Source organism: Symphalangus syndactylus, chromosome X, assembly GCF_028878055.3.
Source record: "Symphalangus syndactylus isolate Jambi chromosome X, NHGRI_mSymSyn1-v2.1_pri, whole genome shotgun sequence".
Taxonomy (NCBI): Eukaryota; Metazoa; Chordata; class Mammalia; order Primates; family Hylobatidae; genus Symphalangus; species Symphalangus syndactylus.
This window is the reverse complement of record NC_072447.2, coordinates 127,087,912-127,108,041: the sequence shown is the minus strand read 5'-3', so window position 1 is coordinate 127,108,041 and position 20,130 is coordinate 127,087,912. Positions and strand designations below refer to the sequence as shown.

At 46.3% G+C, this 20,130-nt stretch overlaps 1 pseudogene; it reads right to left on the bottom strand.

The window, feature by feature from the left end:
- Positions 1-9,927: 9,927 nt before the first annotated feature.
- Positions 9,928-15,643, bottom strand: LOC129475392 (coiled-coil-helix-coiled-coil-helix domain-containing protein 2-like; annotated as a pseudogene).
- Positions 15,644-20,130: the final 4,487 nt, after the last annotated feature.

The following is a 20,130-nucleotide window of genomic DNA, read 5'->3' as shown; positions in this document are numbered from 1 at the left end:
CTAGCCCGGCTTATATTTTGTTTTTTAATAAATGAAATTCTGAAGCAGATAGAAGAAAATGCTAGAATTTAATAATAGTGAATGAATAAGTGTTACTTATTAAACTCTTTGTTCTTTCTTATTAGAGACAGGATCTTGCTCTGTCACCCAGGCTGGAGTTCATGGCACAATCATAGCTCACTGCAGCCAAGTGATGTTCCTAAGTAGCTAAGCCTTTGTCCTTTTCTATGTGTGGAGAATATGGAGAACAGGGAGGCCTTCCTCACAGATGTGACAAGGGAACTTAGACAGGATGTAAAGAACAGTGCAATTATTTGTCTGCAAGGGTCCAGATGTTGCACTGGAGCATGTTGCTTTAGTCCAGCTGAGGCCTCAATGAACTCCGGAATCGTGATAACACTAGCAGGGTGGAGGCTGTATAAAGGCTGCATGTCTAGCCTTGCTCTACAAAGGAGACAGTTCTCTGTAGTAGATAGGAGCCAGTCTATAAAGCCAGCCTGCTTGGGGCCAGATCTTGGTTCTGGCACTTACCAGCTGTGTCACTTCACTTCTCTGTATTTCAGTTTCCTCATCTGTGAATGTGATGAGAATGGCAACCTACGTCAACGGGTTGTTGTGAGGATTATAGCCACAAACTAAATTTTATGCTATTTTTTGCCATCTTTTATCCTTCCAGATGAGCTAAACAAATGGGAACAGTCCTCTAGCATAAGGATTGGCAAACTTTAACTTTTCCCTTTCCTTCTTTCTTTCCTTCCTTTCTTCCTTCCTTCCTTCCCTCCCTCCCTCTTTCCCTCCCTCCCTCCCTCCTTCCCTCCTTCCTTCCCTCCTTCTTCCCTCTTTCCTTCCCTCCTTCACTCCTTCCCTCCTTCCCTCCCTCCCTCCCTTCCTCCCTTCCTTCCTTCCTTCCTTCCCCTCTCTCTCTCTTTCTTTCCTTTTTTTGAGACTGAGTCTCACCTTGTCATCCAGGCTGCAGTGCAGTGACAAAATCACTGCAGCCTTGACCTCTCGGGCTCAAGCAATTCTTCCACCTCAGCATCCTGAGTAGCTGGGACTACAGGTGCTCACCAGCATGCCTGGCTAATTTTTTTTTTTTTTTTTTTGAGACAGAGTCTCCCTCTGTCGCCCAAGCTGGAGTGCAATGGCATGATCTCAGCTCACTGCAACCTCCGCCTCCTGGGTTCAAGCGAGTCTCCTATCTCAGCCTCCCGAGTAGCTGGGATTACAGGCATGCACCACCACGCCCAGCTGATTTTTGTATTTTTAGTAGAGACGAGGTTTCACTATGTTGGCCAGGCTGGTCTCGAAATCCTGACCTCAGGTGATCTGCCTGCCTCGGTCTCCCAAAGTGCGAGATTCGGTCTCAAAAAAAAAATGGTAGACAGCCTAGATTATTTGGGGTGAGTGGTACACATGCCTACGCTCTGTTTGGACCCTTACTAAAAACTATACTGTCCCTTTCTTCAATAAAGAAGACATTTTGTTTCCTTAATACAAGCTGGGGACCATATCTCCACCACTGCGACCCTCCCTTAGCAGATTCTGCTCGTATCCCTCCACTTGCATTACCCCAAGACTCAGGACTTGCTTTCAAAACAGGATCCCTTAGTCATACCATCAATACTTCAGAAAACTCTCCATCCTGTTGAAGAACTATAGGGAGTCTCAGCCAAGCGTGACGGCTCACACCTGTAATCCCAGCACTTCGGGAGGCCGAGGTGAGTGGATCACTTGAGCTCAGGAGTTCGAGAGTAGCCTGGCCAAAATGGTAAAACCCCGTCTCTACTGAAAATACAAAAATTATCCGGGCATGGTGGTGCATGCCTGTAATCCCAGCTACTCAGGTGGCTGAGGTGGAAGGATCACTTAAACCTGGGAGGCGGAGGTTGCAGTGAATGGAGATTGCGCCCGTGCACAGCAGCCTGGGCAACAGAGCGAGACTCTGTCTAAAAAAAAAAAAAAAAAGAAGTATAGGGAGTGTCTAACAAGGACACTTAAAAGTTGCCCAGAACTCAGGATGCACAGCCCACACAAGCTCTAAATCATAGCATGAGTCAGCCATTAGTTAGGTCAGTGACAGATGTGGACTATGAGACAGACATTGTCTAGAAAAGGGTAAAAACTGCCACTAACATGCCAGGGGACCACCATGGTATATACTTTTATCTCAGGAGACACCACCAGCCAAGATGACACCATGGCACATCAGTGCCAAGGACATGACCCACGTATATACCCACAGAGAGCACTTTCCAAACCAGCTCATGGCTAGACCAGGGTTTATGGCCAACCTTCAGCTAGACATACTGAGACAGCTGCCCCTCAGATAACTGCTCATGCCTCCACTAAGGGGGCAGGCTTTGCTGAGACAGGATGTGGACATCTCCCTGCTCAATAAACCATGACACTGGCTTGACACAGGCCTGAGCACACACTCATCCCTAAACCAGTCCAGAGTGCATAACCATTACAAGATTAGGGATTCCCCAAGACAGACTTTGGCCATACACAGAGCCCAGTTTAGATGAAGACAGACTGGTCTTAGCTCAGTCTTGGGTCATTATGAGTACACCTGCCAAGGACAATGTGCCCATAGCAGAGCTGAGACCAAACCTCTTTAGGGCAAGCCCTCCAGAACAGGGCCCAACGTTCTGGGCATGGGTAATGTCAGCACTTCGGGAGGTTGAGGCAGGAGGATTGCTTGAGCTCAAAAGTTTGAGACCAACCTCAAAGGCAACATAAAGAGACATCATCTCTACTAAAATTAAAAAATATATATATAGCCAGGCATGGTGGTAGGCGCCTGTAGTCTCAGCTACTTGTGGGAGTTGGTGGCTGAAGGAGGAGAATGGTTTGAGCCTGGGAGATCGAGGCTATAATAAGCTATGATGGCGCCACTGCAGTCCAGCCTGGGCAACAGAGAGAGACCCTGTCTCAATAATTAATGAAAAAGAAAAAAATTGAAAAAAAGAAAAAGAGGGCCCAACCCATGCCACCTCCAGGCAGCCCCCCATTAGAACTGGAGGCAGGCCCATAGTCCCACTGAGCTACAACTCAGACCCAGGCCCCCTTCACTTCCTCCGCTCTAAACAGCAGAAGGGAAGAGGCCCTGCTTGAGACTGACATGTCCTCCAATGCCACAGAGGGTGACCAGCTGTCCCAGTTTGCCTGGGACTGGCCTGATTTTAAACTGGAAAGTCTGGCTTCTCAGGAAATCCCCTCGTACCAGCAAAGCCAAGACAGTCGGTCACCCTGAAGCCACTCCTCGTCCCTGTGATGAAATGTGTGTCACCGGCTACTGCAGAGAGTGCTCCCCCTCGGCGTGCAAGGAGGGGCCTGGATCCCCCGCGTGTTCAGAAGCCATCGCTTGACCTGGAATTGTTGGGCCATCACTGCCCATTCTGCTGCGCCGAGTGCTTCTCCCTACAAGCCGCTGATGCAGCCTCCCTCTCTTCTGCCTGCTAAATTATCCTCACTAACAGAGGCACTCAAGGGCCCTTCATCCCTCTCATGATGGCTAAGTCTGCAGCGACGCCTCTCTGCTGATTCAACACACATTTACTGAGCCCTTACGGGGTTTCTTAGAGGCGGCCCTTGCTGCCACATTTTCAGAGCAAGCCTGGTTTGACAGCCCCTCCTGCCTTCTGCAAGCGCTTTTTCCACAGCAACGTGCAGGCCTGTGTCTCCTCTCCTGCCTGTTCACGGGAGCTCAGGAATCCCACGTGCAGGTCACAGCTGCTCCCTGAGCTTCCAGACACACAGGCTTCCAGCTCGAGAGGCACCCAGTTTTATGGAGCCTTGGCTCACAGCCTGGCACCATGCTCGGTGCTGGAGACCTGGAGGAGAGTGGCAGTGGTTTCCTGCCCATGAGGACCTTAGCTCTCAAAAGAGAGAGATAGGCACCTGGGAACATCCGGTCACACTGTGACAGAGAGGCAAGTCCGGGTGCTGTGGGTGGGACCATCCAAGGCTTCTTGAGGAGGGGACACCTGAGCAGAGATTCACAGGTCACCTGGGAGTTGTGTGAAGTAGTGGGGGAGGTCTTCAAGGGCCCAGGGAACAGCGTCCATGGGAGCAGGGGACAGCGGGAGGGGAACTTGGAGAGTGGGAGAGGTAGGCGCAGAGTCCGGGGATCTGAGGGAAGAGAGCGTTTCATGGAGGAAGGTGGGGCCCACATGTCCCATCCCCATCAGGTCCAGTAGGTGAGGGCTGGAAATGCAGCCTTTGGTGCTGAGGAGCGGTCATTACAGAGGCCTTGCTCCAATGAGGATTTCTTGTATGATGAGTGATGGCATAGTGAGTTTGCCTGGAGGCTATCACATTCTGTGCTGATCCTTGGTGTGTGAGTGTCTCCTCTGTGGAACAGGGGCTGCATTTGGGTGTGCTGGGGAGTGGATTGTGCATGGGTCTCATTCTTAGTGAGGGCCATCATGTAGCTGCTATGTTATAGCAAGTGTGTGTTTGTGTGAGGGGTGGGCAGGGGGCTGAGGCCTGGCATTTCCATGGTATGCTTGGTATGTATAGAGGCATAGACCCAGCCTGAGTGGGAGACTATCTCCTGGTGGTACCCGTATTGGCTCTGATGTATACCGTGGTTCACTCTTATTTGAAGAGCCATGGGGTGGATACAGGGTTAAGCCAGGCCATGTGGTGTCTGTTTGTGGTCTGGGTCATTCTGTGGGCATGAGCTTAGGTCTGTGTGGGGGTCTGTCCCCTGGCTCACTGTGTGATGTGTATGTGTGAGTGTGAAACTGTTATAGGCAGAAGGTGAATAGGAGTTTGCTGGTATAGATACAGCTGCTTGTAGATATAAAGCCTCACCAGAGTGGTCCCTCGTCCGTGTGCTGAAGCCTGCTGTGCTCCAAGGGCTCTCTGTGAAGCAGTGAAGAGGTAACTTTGATTTTTAGGTACTTTTGGGAGGAAAAACAGCTTTGAAATGATAGAAGCCCACAGTGTCTCTTTCTAGTTTCTTTTTTTATTTTGTTTTTATTTTTAATTTTTTTTGTCTCAAACTTCTGGCCTCAAGTGATCCTCCCACTTCTGCCTCCCAAAGTGCTGCAGTTACAGATGTGACCCAGCAGGCCGAGTCTCTTTCTAGTTTTTTTTTTTTTTTTTTTGACGGAGTCTGGCTCTGTCGCCCAGGCTGGAGTACAATGGCAGGATCTCGGCTCACTGCAAGCTCCGCCTCCCAGGTTCATGCCATTCTCCTGCCTCAGCCTCTGGAGTAGCTGGGACTACAGGCGCCTACCACCACGCCCGGCTAATATTTTGTATTTTTAGTAGAGATGGGGTTTCACCGTGTTAGTCAGAATGATCTCAATCTCCTGACCTCATGATCTGCCCGCCTCGGCCTCCCAAAGTGCTGAGATTACAGGCATGAGCCAGGCCTCTTTCTAGTTTTATTAATGGAACAAAAGTCACTCCTCCCACTCCGCATTGCTAGGACATGCATTTCTTCCTGGCATGGGAGAAATCCATTGATAGCCAGTGGAAGCTAGAATGCTTGATTTTGTAGGACTCAAGAAAGGATTAGGGGATCAAAGACTTATGATCCCATGGAGAGATTGCATACATCCTAAGGACAGAGTATGAGGACAGGTGTGGGAGAATGGCTTTTCTTTTCTTTTCTTTTTTTTTTTTTTTTTTTTTTGAGATGGAGTCTTGCTCTGTCACCCAGGCTGGAGTGCAGTGGCACGATCTCCACTCACTACAAGCTCCGCCTTCAGGGTTCAAGCGATTCTCCTGCCTCAGCCTCTTGAGTAGCTGGGACTACAGGCGCCTGCCACCATGCCGGGCTAATTTTTTGTATTTTTAGTAGAGACAGGGTTTCACCGTGTTAGCCAGGATGGTCTCGATCTTCTGACCTTGTGATCCGCCGGCCTTGGCCTCCCAAAGTGCTGGGATTACAGGCATGAGCCATCACGCCCGGCGAGAATGGCTTTTCAATGGGTAACAGCTTAAAAGGGAACTATTATCTGGGGAGGGAAGGAAGAGGAAAGTTAGAGAAGAGTTTCCCAAATGGTGTGCCCTCTATGGGTTATAGGGGTCCCAAGATATTGACCTCCTCAGTCCTCAGGACTGCCCTGCAGGGTCTGATATGGCAGAGCCCCTGGGCTGATCGTCTCTGGCTATGAGCTTCCTGTCCATTTATCACAGTGTGCCCCAAAAGACCTATTTATTTTTATTTTTATTTATTTATTTTTTTGAGACAGAGTTTCACTCTTGTTGCTCAAGCTGGAGTGCAATGGCCTGATCTCAGCTCACTGCAACCCCTGCCTCTCAGGTTCAAGCAATTCTCCTGCCTCAGCCTCCCGAGTAGCTGGGACTACAGGCATGCACCACCACACCTGGCTCATTTTTGTATTTTTAGTAGAGGCAGGGTTTCATCATGTTGGCCAGGCTGGTCTTGAACTCCTGACCTCAAGTGATCTGTCTGCCTCAGCCTGCCAAAGTGCTGGGATTACAGGTGTGAGCCACCATGCCCAGCCCAAAAGATCTATTTCTATGAATACTATGATAAGAAAACAACCTGGAAGCACCATATTAGGAAACAAGGCATACACAAGGCACCACTCCTGATCTTTCTACCAGCCCGAAAACCTTAAGTCAAGAGCTGTTTAAGGTCTTCCACATCAGGTGAAGGCAGACCAGGTAATTCAGACTAACCTTATCTTTACTTTCTTTTTTTTTTTTGAGACTGAGTCTTGCTCTGTTGCCCAGGCTGGAGTGCAGTGGTGCAATCTCGGCTCACTGCAAGCTCCGCCTTCCGGGTTCACACCGTTCTCCTGCCTCAGCCTCCCGAGTAGCTGGGACTACAGGCGCCCACCACCACGCCAAGCTAATTTTTTGTATTTTTAGTAGAGATGGGGTTTCACCATGTTAGCCAGGATGGTCTCGATCTCCTGACCTCGTGATCTGCCCGCCTCTGCCTCCCAAAGTGCTGGAATTACAGGCGTGAGCCACTGCGCCCGGCCACCTTATCTTTACTTTCTAAAGATAAATTTAAAAAGTGATCAAAGCACATGAAAAGATGTTTAGAATCATCAAATAGCTACTAATGAGCAATTTATTGGTTCAAGATCCAAGAGATAATTAGATAATAAGAGGATAATATCACCAACTTTATGTCATAAACTAACATGTAAATAAAGTGGATAAGTTCCTTGAAACACAACTTATCAAAATTGATACAGAAAAAATAGAAAACTCAAATAAAAGTAAAGCTCCATATCTTTATGTCTTTACAGTTGAGTTCTACTCAACCTTTGATGAAGAAATAGTTCCAATCTTCTCCAGAGACTAGAAATAGATAGGCTATTCATCAACTCACTTTATGAGGTTCCTATTATCTTGATACCAGAACCCAAGAATAGTTTGAAAAAGGGAAAAGACATGTCAATCTCACTTATAGGTGCAAAAATCCTAAACCAAATTTTAGCAAACCAAGTCCGGTAATATATGGAAAGGATAATATATCCTGAATAAGTTGGGGTTATTCCCAGAAATGCCAGGATGGTTTATTATTAAGGAATCAATTGTTTTAATTGGTCATCTTAACATATTAAAAGACAAAATATTATGGTAATCTCAGAAGATGCACGCCACCACACCCGGCTAATTTTTGTATTTTTAGTAGAGACGGGGTTTTACCATGTTGGCCGGGCTGGTCTAGAACTCCTGGACTTAAACGATCCACCCGCCTCAGCATCCCAAAGTGCTAGGATTATAGGTGTGAGCCACTGTGCCCAGCCTTAAATTTTTGATTCGCAGTAGTCTTTCATATCTGCAATTGCTTGTTTAATTATATTTATGTTTTTCTCTGCTTTACTATTCTTGTCTTTTTTTTTTTGGAGGATATTTATTTTCATCAGCTGAAAACTTTTGGTTCTTGCTTTTTTACCCCCTTATAGTAACTCTGTGAAGATAATCATTTTCTGATTATTGTAAAGTATCCTGGATTTTCCTGATTCGGTGATAACTTTTTGATTGATTTTATATGAAGAAAGGATTCAGATACCTTATTTGGTTTATTGGCTCAAGAGCACCCTCTTCTGTTGATACAATAAAGTATAGTGTCTTTAATAAATTATACTTTTGGAGGGAAGGATCATTTGATCTTCTGAATGCTATTCCTCCAGTGGCTACTTCTTCATGTCTTGCCTTCACAAGACTACTGTCTCTTGTACTGTGCAATTTTTAGGCTCCTTCCTTTTTTTTTTTTTTAACACCTTTCTTTCTTTTTGCGATGGAGTCTTGCTCTGTTGCCCAGGCTGGAGTGCAGTGGCATGATTATGGCTCACTGCAACCTCTGCCTCCCAGGTTCAAGTGATTCTCCTGCCTCAGCCTCCTGAGCAGCTGGGACTACAGGCGTGCACCACCAGGCTCAGTTAATTTTTATATTTTTAGTAGAGACGGGATTTCACCATGTTGTCCAGGCAGGTCTTGAACTCTTGACCTCAGGTGATCCACCTGCCTCAGCCTTACAAAGTGCTGGGATTTCAGGCATGAGCCGCTACACCCAGCCAACACATCTTTCAAATAACACCTTTCCGGCCGGGTGCAGTGGATCACGCCTGTCATCCCAACACTTTAGGAGGCCAAGGTGGGAGGATCTTCTGAGGTCAGGAGCTCAAGACCAGCCTGGCCAACATGGTGAAACCTGGTCCCTGATAAAAATACAAAATTAGCTGGGTGTGGTGGCGCATGCCTGTAATCCCAGCTACTCGGGAGGCTGAGACAGGAGAATGGCTTGAACCCAGGAAGCAGAGGTTGCAGTGAGTTGAGATCGAGTTGCACTCCAGCCTGGGCAACAAGAGTGAAACTCCGTCTCAAAAAAACCAAAAAACAAAAACAAAAAACAAATAACACCCTTCCTCTTGATTCTTAGTGCTCTGATCCATCAGGTCTTAAACTCGTTCTCAGTTTTAATTAGGGTGGGACTTTCTTCAGAGTGTGAACCCTATGTGGTATTATCATGAGAGAAGAGAAGTTTCTTCTCTCCTCACAATTTCTGCCTCACATTTCAAATAAATGGAACTATATAATATGTGGTCTTTTGTGACTGATTCTTTCACTTAGCATAATTTCTTTGAGATTCATCCATGTTTTAGCATGTATCAGTACTTCATTCTTTTTTATGGCCAAATAATATTCCATTTAACGGAATAAGTGGAATATTTGGTATAACTATATCACATTTTGTTTATTCATTCATTAGTTGATGGACATGTAGATTGTTTCCATTTTTTCCAAAGTAGCTGGATTATTTCATGTTCTCATCAACAATATATAAGGTTTCCAATTTCTCCACATTCTCAGCAACACTTGTTATTGTCTTTTTTGGGCGAAGAAAATCACTTTATTCTAATTAGCTCACAAACAAAACAAAACAAAAAAATCACAACAGCTGGTTTAAGGAGGCCACACAAACATTTGACACGCCCCAAATTCTATACTATCTTAATGAAATTCTACCAAATAAGAACACCCTCTTCTATTGCAGTTCTGAAGCAAGAAAGTAATGAATGACAGAGGATTGGTTTAACTGACGGTTTTACACTTTATACCTTCACTATTAAATATATATATATATATATTTTTTTTTTTTTGAGACAGATTTTGCTCTTGTTGCCCAGACTGGAGTGCAATGGCGTGATCTCGGTTCACCACAACCTGCGGCTCCTGGGTTCAAGTGATTCTCTTACCTCAGCCTCCCGAGTAGCTGGGATTACAGGCATGCGCCAGCATGCCCGGCTAATTTTTTGAATTTTTTTTTTTTTAGTGGAGACAGAGTTTCTCCATGTTGGTTAGACTGGTCTTGCACTCCCGACCTCAGGTGATCCGCCCACCTCAGCCTCCCAAAGTGCTGGGATTACAGGCGTGAGCCACTACGCCTGGCTATCAATTATATTTTTATGCTAAATTAACTTAGTTATGAGAGCTGATTTTCCATGTCTTCAATTTGAACTTCTTGATTAGATAAATCCATTTGCAAGTCTGCACTGTTTCACCACCTCATGGAAACCCTCACAGAACTTTATGTCTCCCTGATTCTGGGCACATTCCAAAAACCATTTTATCTCATACAAGAAAGGCTACTGCTGCTGTGCTGGCTGGATTCCCTGAGGCTCCTGGTAAGTGATGTCACCACTTGTGGGCTCAGCATTATTTACTCCACTGAAGCTCCCACTGATGGCATGACCCAGTATGTGCCCCACAGCAGAGTCCACAGCCATGCCAGCTGCACTGATTGCCACCCAGGCCATCAGACCTGGCTGCTGGGGAGTGCAGCAGCAGGACAGCCAGCTGCAGAGGGTGGGGCTGCTGCTGGTGGCTGAGCTGCTGGTGCTGGCCTGGGTGTAGTTCTTCTCTGAGGTGCTCAGCTGGCCAGAGGGGCCACGTGGGAGGTGCAGCTTCAGCTTCCACGTGACGTTGCAATTGTGCTGTGGCTCAGCGTCTAGACTTGTGAAACTCTATCTTTCTAAAATTATAGCCATTCTTCTGCATGTAAAATGGTATCTGGTGGTTTTGGTTTGCATTTCCTTAGTGATTAGTGAAGTTGAACATCTTTATTTTATTTAGTTATTTATTTTTGAGATGGAGTTTTGCTGTCACCCAGGCTAGAGTGCAATGGCTTGATCTCGGCTCACTGCAACCTCGGCCTCCCAAGTTCAAGCAATTCTCCTGTCTCAGCCTCCCAAGTAGCTGGGATTACAGGCGCCCACCACCATGCCAGGCTAATTTTTGTAGTTTTTAGTACAGACAGGGTTTTGCCATGTTGGCCAGGCTGGTCTCAAACTCCTGACCTCAGGTGATCTGCCTGCCTCAGCCTCCCAAAGTGCTGGGATTACAGGTGTGAGCAACTGTGCCCAGCCTTATTTTTTGTTTTTATGTAGAGATAGAGTCTCACTATGTTACCCAGGCTGGTCGTGAACTCCTGGACTCAAGATATTCTCCCACATTGGCAGCCCAAAGTGCTGGGATTATAGGTGTGAGCCACCACGTCTGGCCCTGAACATCTTTAAATGTCTTTATCAACCATTTGTATATCTTCTTTGAAGAAATGTCTACTTAAGCCCTTTGCTGCTCCCGCACCCACCAACTTTTTTTTTTTTTTTTTTTTTTTTTAAGTAGGAGTCTCACTGTGTTGCCCAGGCTGGAGTGCAATGGGGCAATCCCAGCTTACTGCAGCCTCTGCCTCCTAGGTTCAAGCAATTCTCCTGCCTCAGCCTCCTGAGTAGCTGGGATTATGGGCACTGCCACCATGCCCGGCTAATTTTTGTATTTTTAGTAGAGACAGGGTTTCACCATGTTGGCCAGGCTGGTCCCTTTGGCCAGGCTGATCTCGAACTCCTGACCTCCTGATCCCCCCGCCTTGGCCTCCCAAAGTGCTGAGATTACAGGCCTGAGCCACCTCGCCCGGCCCCTTTGCCCCTTTTTAAAAATTGGGCTTTTTTTTTTGGCTGGGCGTGGTGGCTCTCGCCTGTAATCCCAGCACTTTGGGAGGCCAAGGTGGGTGGATCAAGAGGTCAGGAGATCGAGACCATCCTGGCTAACACGGTGAAACCCCATCTCTACTAAAAATACAAAAAATTAGCCGGGCGTGGTGGCAGGCGCCCATAGTCCCAGCTACTCGGGAGGCTGAGGCAGGAGAATGGCGTGAACCTGGGAGGCGGAGCTTGCAGTGAGCCGAGATCGCACCACTACACTCCAGCCTGGGTGACAGAGCCAGACTCCGTCTCAAAAAAAAAAAAAATTTGGGCTTTTTTTTTTTTTTTTTAAGATTATTGAATGTTAAGATTATACATTCTAGATAAAAGTCCCTTGTCAGATATATGGTTTGCAAATATTTTCTCCCATTCTGTAGGTTGTCTTTTTTTTTTTTTGAGACAGAGTCTCGCTCTGTCACCTAGGCTGGAGTGCAGTGGCGCAATCTTGGCTCACTGCAAGCTCCGCCTCCCAGGTTCACGCCATTCTCCTGCCTCAGCCTCTCCGAGTAGCTGGGACTACAGGCGCCCGCCACCACGCCCGGCTAATTTTTTGTATTTTTAGTAGAGACGGGGTTTCACCGTGGTCTCGATCTCCTGACCTCGTGATCCGCCCGCCTCGGCCTCCCAAAGTGCTGGGATTACAAGCGTGAGCCACCGCGCCCAGCCCTGTAGGTTGTCTTTTTACTTTCTTGATGGTGACTTATGGTGTACAAAAATTTTAAATTTTGATAAAGCCCAATGTATTTTTTTCTTTTGTCATTTGTGTTTTTGATGTTGTATCTAAGAAACTATTGCCTATCCCAGGATCACAAATATTTACTTCTATAATACTTCTATAATTTATTTTTGAATGCTAATTTTGTATCCAGCAATTTGCTAAACTCTCTAATTGTAATAATTTACTGTACTTTTCTTTTTTCTTTTTCTTTCTTTTTTTTTTTTTTTTTTTTGAGATGAGGTTTTGCACTTGTTGCCCAGGCTGTAGTACAATGGCACAATCTCAGCTTACTGCAACCTCTGCCTCCCAGGTTCAAGGGATTCTCCTGTTTTAGCCTCCCAAGTAGCTGGGATTACAGGCGCCTGCCATCATGCCCGGCTAATTTTTTTGTATTTAGTAGAGGAATTTCGCCATGTTGGTCATGCTGGTTTCGAACTCCTGACCTCAAGGGATCCACCCACCTCTGTCTCCCAAAGTGCTGGGATTACAGGCACGAGCCACCGCACCCAGCTCTAATCTTTAATATTTTTACCTTTAATTTTTTTAATTTTTTATTGCTGTTTTGTGCCTAGTAAAATACTGAATAAAAATAGTGATAATGGATATCATTGTCTCATTCCTCATTAACAGGGGAAAGCTTTTAATATTTATTCTTTAAGTTTGATGCTTGCTTTAGGTTTCTTTTAAGATTAAGGAAATTCCATTTTGTTATTTTATAAGATTAAATAAATTCTACTTTATTACTACTGACAGTTTTTCTTTTTCTTTTTTGAGACAGGGTCTTGCCCTGTTGCCCAGGCTGGAGTGCAGTGGTACAAACATGGCTCATTGTAGCCTCAACCTCCTGGGCTCAACCTCCTGGGCTCAAGTGATCCTCCTCCCACCTCAGCCTCCGAAGTAGGTGGGACCACAGGCATGTGCCACCATACCTGGCTAATTTTTGTATTTTTAGTAGAGATGGGGTTTCACCATGTTGGCCAGGCTGGTCTCGAACTCCTGACCTCAGGTGATCCACCTGCCGCCTCAGCCTCCCAAAGTGCTGGGATTACAGGCGTGAGCCAACGCGCCCAGCCAGTTGGTTTGTTTGTTTTCAAATCTGTAGTATCACCTTATAGTTTCTAGTTCCTTAAGAAGTATTTAAATAGCGGTTTTAACAGTATCTGGAGTCATAGTGGATGGCGGATGTATTTGCATCGTCTGTTGTTTCTGATGCTTCTTGCTCATTCTTTGTTGTCTCTCACTGTGTGTCTGGTTATCTTTTTTTTTTTCTTTTGAGACAGAGTCTCACTCTGTTGCCCACGCTGGAGCGCAGTGGCTCAATCTCGGCTCACTGCAACCTCTGCCTCCTAGGCTCAAGCAATTTTCATGCCTCAGCCTCCTGAGTAGCTGGGACTGCAGGTGTGCTGGTCTTGAACTCCTGACCTCTAGTAAGCCATCTCCTCGACCTCCCAAAAGTGCTGGGATTACAGGCACGAGCCACTGTGCCAGGCTCTGGTTATTTATTTATTTATTTATTGAGACCGAGTCTTGTCCTGTTGCCCAGGCTGGAGTGCAATGGCACGATCTCAGCTTACTGCAACCTCCGCCTCCCGGGTTCAAATGATTCTCCTGCCTCAGCCTCTCAAGTAGCTGGGATTACTGGTACCCGCCACCACGCCCAGCTAAGTTTTGTATTTTTAGTAGAGATGGGGTTTCACCATGATGGCCAGGCTGGTCTCGAACTCCTGACCTCGTGATCTGCCCACCTCAGCCTCCCAAATTGTTGGGATTACAGGCGTGAGCCACTGCATCTGGCCCCTAGTTATCTTTAGTTATGTGTTGGATATCCTATTTGAAGAATTATTATTAATTATTATTGAGATGGAGTCTTGCTTTTATAGCCCAGGCTGGAGTGCAGTGGTGCGATCTTGACTCACTGCAACTGCATCTCCTGGGTTCAAGCAATTCTCCTGCCTCAGCTTCCCGAATAGCTGGGATTACAGGTGCCTGCCAACATGCCCAGCTAATTTTTGTATTTTTAGTAGAGATGGGGTTTCACCATGTTGGCCCGGCTGGTCTCAAACTCCTTACCTCCGGTGACCCACCTGCTTTGGCCTTCCAAAGTGCTGGGATTACAGGCATGAGCCGCTGCGCCCGGCCCTGAGGAATTATTTATAGAAATAATTTGAGACATGAAATAATATTATCTTTTCCCAGAAAGGATTTTTTTGTTCCTTACAAGTGCCTGGGGCACTAATAGTATGGGATTACCTTATTCCAAGTTTAAATCTTGATATTTTGTGGGCCATTCAAATGATAAATCTGATCTATAGAGGTCATGAAGGCTAATTTACTTCTAGTTCGTCCTTACTCCTAGGGTGTAGCTATCTAGTTTCCAAACCCAAAGCGGGGAACAGTACACCTTAGATTCCACCTTCTGTCCCCCAGCCTCATAAACCAACAAATGAGCAGCTCAGCTTCTCACATACCTCTTTGGAATGGTCAAACACCTTAAGGTTAAAAGCTATCCCTGCATGCTGTGCTAACCTCTCTGGGTTTCTGGCCTCTCTCTAAGCTTGCCTTAGTCATGACTCACCTGAAAGCATTAGTGGTCTGGAAACAAAGCTTGAGGAATTTTTTGTTTCCATATTCCAGAGTGTAGTCCTTTGAGTTCTCTCTGCACAAGAGTGTAATTTGCACTAGGAGTCCCCTTTGGCTGGTGCACAGCTTCAGCTGCTTTCTTCAGTTCTCAATGTCCACCCCAAAGCACTGCTTGCCTATCAGTTGTTTCCTGGGGTGGGCAAATGACCCCTGGGGCAAAGACTACAACAGAATCCTAGTTGAGTGTGTGTGTGTGTGTGTGTGTGTGTGAGAGAGAGAGAGAGAGAGAGAGAGACAGAGAGAGAGAGAGAGAGAGACACACACACACACAGAGAGATATCCAGAGTCCAGGGTCTACTTTCCTGGTGGCCGCAGGTCACTAACTCATTGTCTCATGTGTCCCTCTCACTTAAGGAACACCTTTTGTTTGGTAAATGCCTCTGGAGGGAAGAGGCCCTGGCTCACTTCTTTCTGTTCTGAGCACAAATTACCCTCACCACCACCCTGGCCCAAGCTACCATCATCTATCTCCTGGATTTAACTGAGTTCCCAGCTTCCACCTTTGCCATTCTATTCTCCTCATAAAAGTGACTGATCCTTTAAAAGAATAAATCAGACATGTCGCTTCTTAGTTTAAAACCTCCCAGTGCCTTTTAAACCCACTCGGAATAAAATCTAAAATCGTTCCCATGACCTACAGGGACTTACATAACCTGGTCCCTGGTTACCACTCAGATCTTATCACCTGTACTTCAGTCACACTAGCTTCCTGCTGTTCCTCAAACAAGCCAGTTATGCTTGAGCCTTAGGGCTTTGTACTTACTGCCTGCAATGCTCTTTACCTTGATATCCTCATGGCTGATTCATTCACCTCCTTTAAGTTTCTGCTAAAGTGTTACCTATCAGAAAGGCCTTCCCTGTTCAGCTTATGTAAAATAGCATTCCTTTCCTTTTATTCTTTATGCTCTTACCCAGGTTTATTTTCCTTATAACACTTGTCACCAATTGCCATATTTTATTTTATTTTATCTTATTTTGAGACAGAGTCTCATTCTGTCGCCCAGGCTGGAGTGCAGTGGTGCGATCTTGGCTCATTGCAACCTCTGCCTCCTGGGTTCAAGCGATTCTCCTGCCTCAGCCTCCTGAGTAGCTGGGACTACAGGCATGCACCACCACGCCTGGCTAATTTTTGTATTTTTAGTAGAGAGAGGGTTTCACCATGTTGGTCAGGCTGGTCTCAAACTCCTAGCCTCGTGATCCGTCTGCCTCAGCCTCCCAAAGTGCAAGGATTATAGGCGTGAGCCACCTCACCCGGCTATTTGTTTTTAAAAATGTTGTCTCCCTCCCCAGGTAGATTGTAAACTCCATGAAAACAGGGACATATTCTTGTATGTCCGGCATACAAGAATAAACAGTGCCTTGCACATTATAGGTGACTCATAAATACGATATTAATGAAGAAATTGTGTAACACCTATATAAAGGAGACTAGGCCGGGCGCGGTGGCTCTCACCTGTAATCCCAGCACTTTGGGAGGCCGAGGCGGGCGGATCATGAGGTCAGGAGATCGAGACCATCCTGGCTAACACGGTGAAACCCAGTCTGTACTAAAAAATACAAAAAAAAAAAAAAAAAAAAGAAAAAAAAATTAGCCAGGCATGATGGCGGACGCCTGTAGTCCCAGCTACTCGGGAGGCTGAGGCAGGATGGCGTGAACCCAGGAGGCGGAGCTTGCAGTGAGCCGAGATCGCGCCACTGCACTCCGACTCCAGCCTGGGCGACAGAGCGAGACTCCGTCTCAAAAAAAAAAAAACAACAAAAAAAATTACACATAACATTAAAACCAAAGGGAAAAAAAACCCAAAAACCAGTTTGTTACTTCACATGGCTTTGGGCAGCTGCTGCTAATTTAATTTGAAAGCTCTATAGCTAGCTAGCTACATGACTGATTCATCAGTTTGAGATTTGTTCTCCTGTCAAAAGTTTAAGTCTGATGGAAGGTTGGCCTCACATTCTGGTGTTTGGACATCCCTTAGCTAGCATATATCTAGTCAAAAAGAACTTTGTGGGCCGGGCGCGGTGGCTTACGGCTGTAATCCCAGCACTTTGGGAGGCCGAGGTGGGCGGATCACGAGGTCAGGAGATCGAGACCATCCTGGCTAACACGGTGAAACCCCGTCTCTACTAAAAATACAAAAAAATTAGCCGGGCGTGGTGGCGGGCGCCTGTAGTCCCAGCTACTCGGGAGGCTGAGGCAGCATAATGGCGGGAACCCGGGAGGCGGAGCTTGTAGTGAGCCGAGATCGCGCCACTGCACTCCAGCCTGGGGGACACAGCGAGACTCCGTCTCAAAAAAAAAAAAGATCTTTGTGGCAAGCCAGATATCCTGTCACCTCACCAAAGGGAAGGTAGCCTCTCTAAGCTCTGCCCTCTTGGTTAGGTTGGAGGGAGATACCAGGGGATCTTTCTTTTACCACCAAAGGCTCCCTCTAGTGGTACTGCTGCTGTTGCTCTCAGCAGGTGGTGACATTCGCTTAGGGCAGGGAACTGCAGAGAGGGAGCTGAGGAGCTTCCGGCCAGACACAGCCTAGTTGTCTGTGATCTTAGGACTCTGGGCTTGGGTGAAATATCACGTTATTGCTTTGTTTCAGGCTTGATACTACCAGGTGCCTACTCCTTGACCTCTGTTTAAATGAGGAACTTCAAGAATAGACAATTTCACGTGCGTCCGTGTGAAGAGACCACCAAACAGGCTTTGTGTGAGCGATAAAGCTTTTTAATCACCTGGGGGCAGGCGGGCTGAGTCCGAAAAGAGAGTCAGCGAAGGGAGATAGGAGTGGGGCTGTTTTATAGGATTTGGGTAGGTAGTGGAAAATTATAGTCAAAGGGGGTTGTTCTCTGGCTGGCAGGGGTGGGGGACACAAGGTGCTCAGTGGGGGAGCTTTTGAGCCAGGATGATCCAGGAGAAGGAATTTCACAAGGTAAGGTCATCAGTTAAGGCAGGAACAGGCCATTTTCACTTCTTTTGTGATTCTTCAGTTGCTTCAGGCCATCTGGATATATACGTGCAGGTCACAGGGGATAAGCATTGATGGCTTAGCTTGGGCTCAGAGGCCTGACAGACAACATGACTCTTTTCAGTTTATTGCATGAAGGAGTTACACTAGTCCAAATTAAAAGTAGATTACGGCCAGGCGTGGTGGCTCACGCCTGTAATCCTAGCACTTAGGGAGGCCGAGGAGGGTAGATCACCTGAGGTTAAGAGTTTGAGCCGGGCGCGGTGGCTCACGCTTGTAATCCCAGCACTTTGGGAGGCCGAGGCGGGTGGATCACGAGGTCAGGAGATCGAGACCACAGTGAAACCCCGTCTCTACTAAAAATACAAAAAAAATTAGCCGGGCGTGGTGGCGGGCGCCTGTAGTCCCAGCTACCGAGAGGCTGAGGCAGGAGAATGGCGTGAACCCAGGAGGCGGAGCTTGCAGTGAGCCGAGATCGGGCCACTGCACTCCAGCCTGGGTGATAGAGCAAGACTCCGTCTCAAAAAAAAAAAAAAAAAAGAGTTTGAGATCAGCTTGGCCAACATGGTGAAACCTCGTCTCTAATAAAAATACAAACATTTGCCGGGTGTGGTGGCAGGCGCCTGTAATCCCAGCTACTTGGGAGGCTGAGGCCGCAGAATCGCTTGAACCCAGGAGGCAGAGTTTTCAGTGAGCCGAGATCATGCCACTGCACTCCAGCCTGGGCAACAGAGCAAAAACTCCATCTCAAAAAAAAAAAAAAAATTAAAAAATTAGGCAGCTATGGTGGTGCGTGCCTATGGTTGCAGCTACTTGGAAGGCTGAGGCAGGAGGATTGCTTGAGCCCAGGAGTTCCAGGCTACAGCGAGCTGCGATCACACCACCACACTCCAGCCTGGGCTACAGAGAGACTTTATCTCTTAACAGCAACAACAACAACAACAAGCAAAGAAAAAAGCAGGTGAGGGGTTTCTAAGCATGACACAATCCAAGTTTTTTGTTTGTTTGTTTGTTTTTGAGACGGGGTCTTTCTCTGTCTCCAGGCTGGAGTGCGATGGTGCGATCATAGCTCACTGCAGCCTCGGACTTTTGGGCTCAAGCTATCCACCCAACTCAGCCTCCTGAGTAGCTGCAACTACACTGCAGGTGGGCGCCACCATGCCCGGCTATTTTTTTTTTAATTTTTAATTTTGTAGAGACAGGGTTTCCCTACTTTGCCCAGGCAGGTCTTGAACTCCAGGGCTCAAGTAATCTTCCTGCCTCAGCCTACCCAAGTGCTGGGATTTCAGGCATGAGCCACAATTCCCGGCCCCAAGAAGCTTTAAAGGAAAAAAAGACATAAATTCAACTACATTTAAAAAAATCTTGCATGGCATAAGGCAGCACAAATAAAGATTTTAAAAAACAAATTGTGAATAAATATTTGCACTACATACGAGAGAGAAAATCTTATTTACTTAATACAAAAAAATTCTTACAAATCAATGACCAATGACGCATTAGCAAAATAGACAAAGGTTATGAGAATATACAGATGACTAATGTATGAAAGACACTGAACCTCATTAATAACCAAATAAATGCTAATCAAAATATTTCATTTGATTTGTCAGATTAGTAAAGATTTGAAATATTGACAGTCCCCAGGGTTGGCTTGAATATTGATAAATAGCCATTCTTTTAACACTGTCTGTAGGATTATACATTGGGTTAATATTTTGATGCCATTTTATCAATATCTATAAACATTTTAAAGATATAGACCTTTCTTTTTTTTCTTTTTTTTTGAGGTGGAGTCTCGCTCTGTCATCCAGGGTGGACTGCAGTGGGGCAATATTGGCTCACTACAACCTCTGCCTCCTGGTTTCAAGCAATTCTCTTGCCTCAGCCCCCCAAGTAGCTGGGACTACAGGCATGTGCCACCATGCCCGGCTAATTTTTTGTATTTTCAGTAGAGATAGGGTTTCACCATGCTAGCCAGGCTAGTCTTGAACTCCTGACCTTGTGATCCGCCCTCCTCAGCCTCCCACAGTGCTGAGATTACAGGCGTGAGCCACTATGCTGGGCTGGTATAGACCTTTTGATCTAGCAACTACACTTTGGTGAATATATCTTGTAGAAATACTTAAAGATGGATACATAGTAATGATCATTGCAGAATTATTTGTAACAATGAATACTTGAAGGAAGAAGCCCTAAATATAGGGCGTTGGTTAAATAATTGATAGTAATCCACGTAGTACAAATGACAAAACCATTAAAAGAATTAGATAAATTGCTACTTAAAGGTTTTTCAAACTTTTAAAAAATTAATAAACTATTTTTT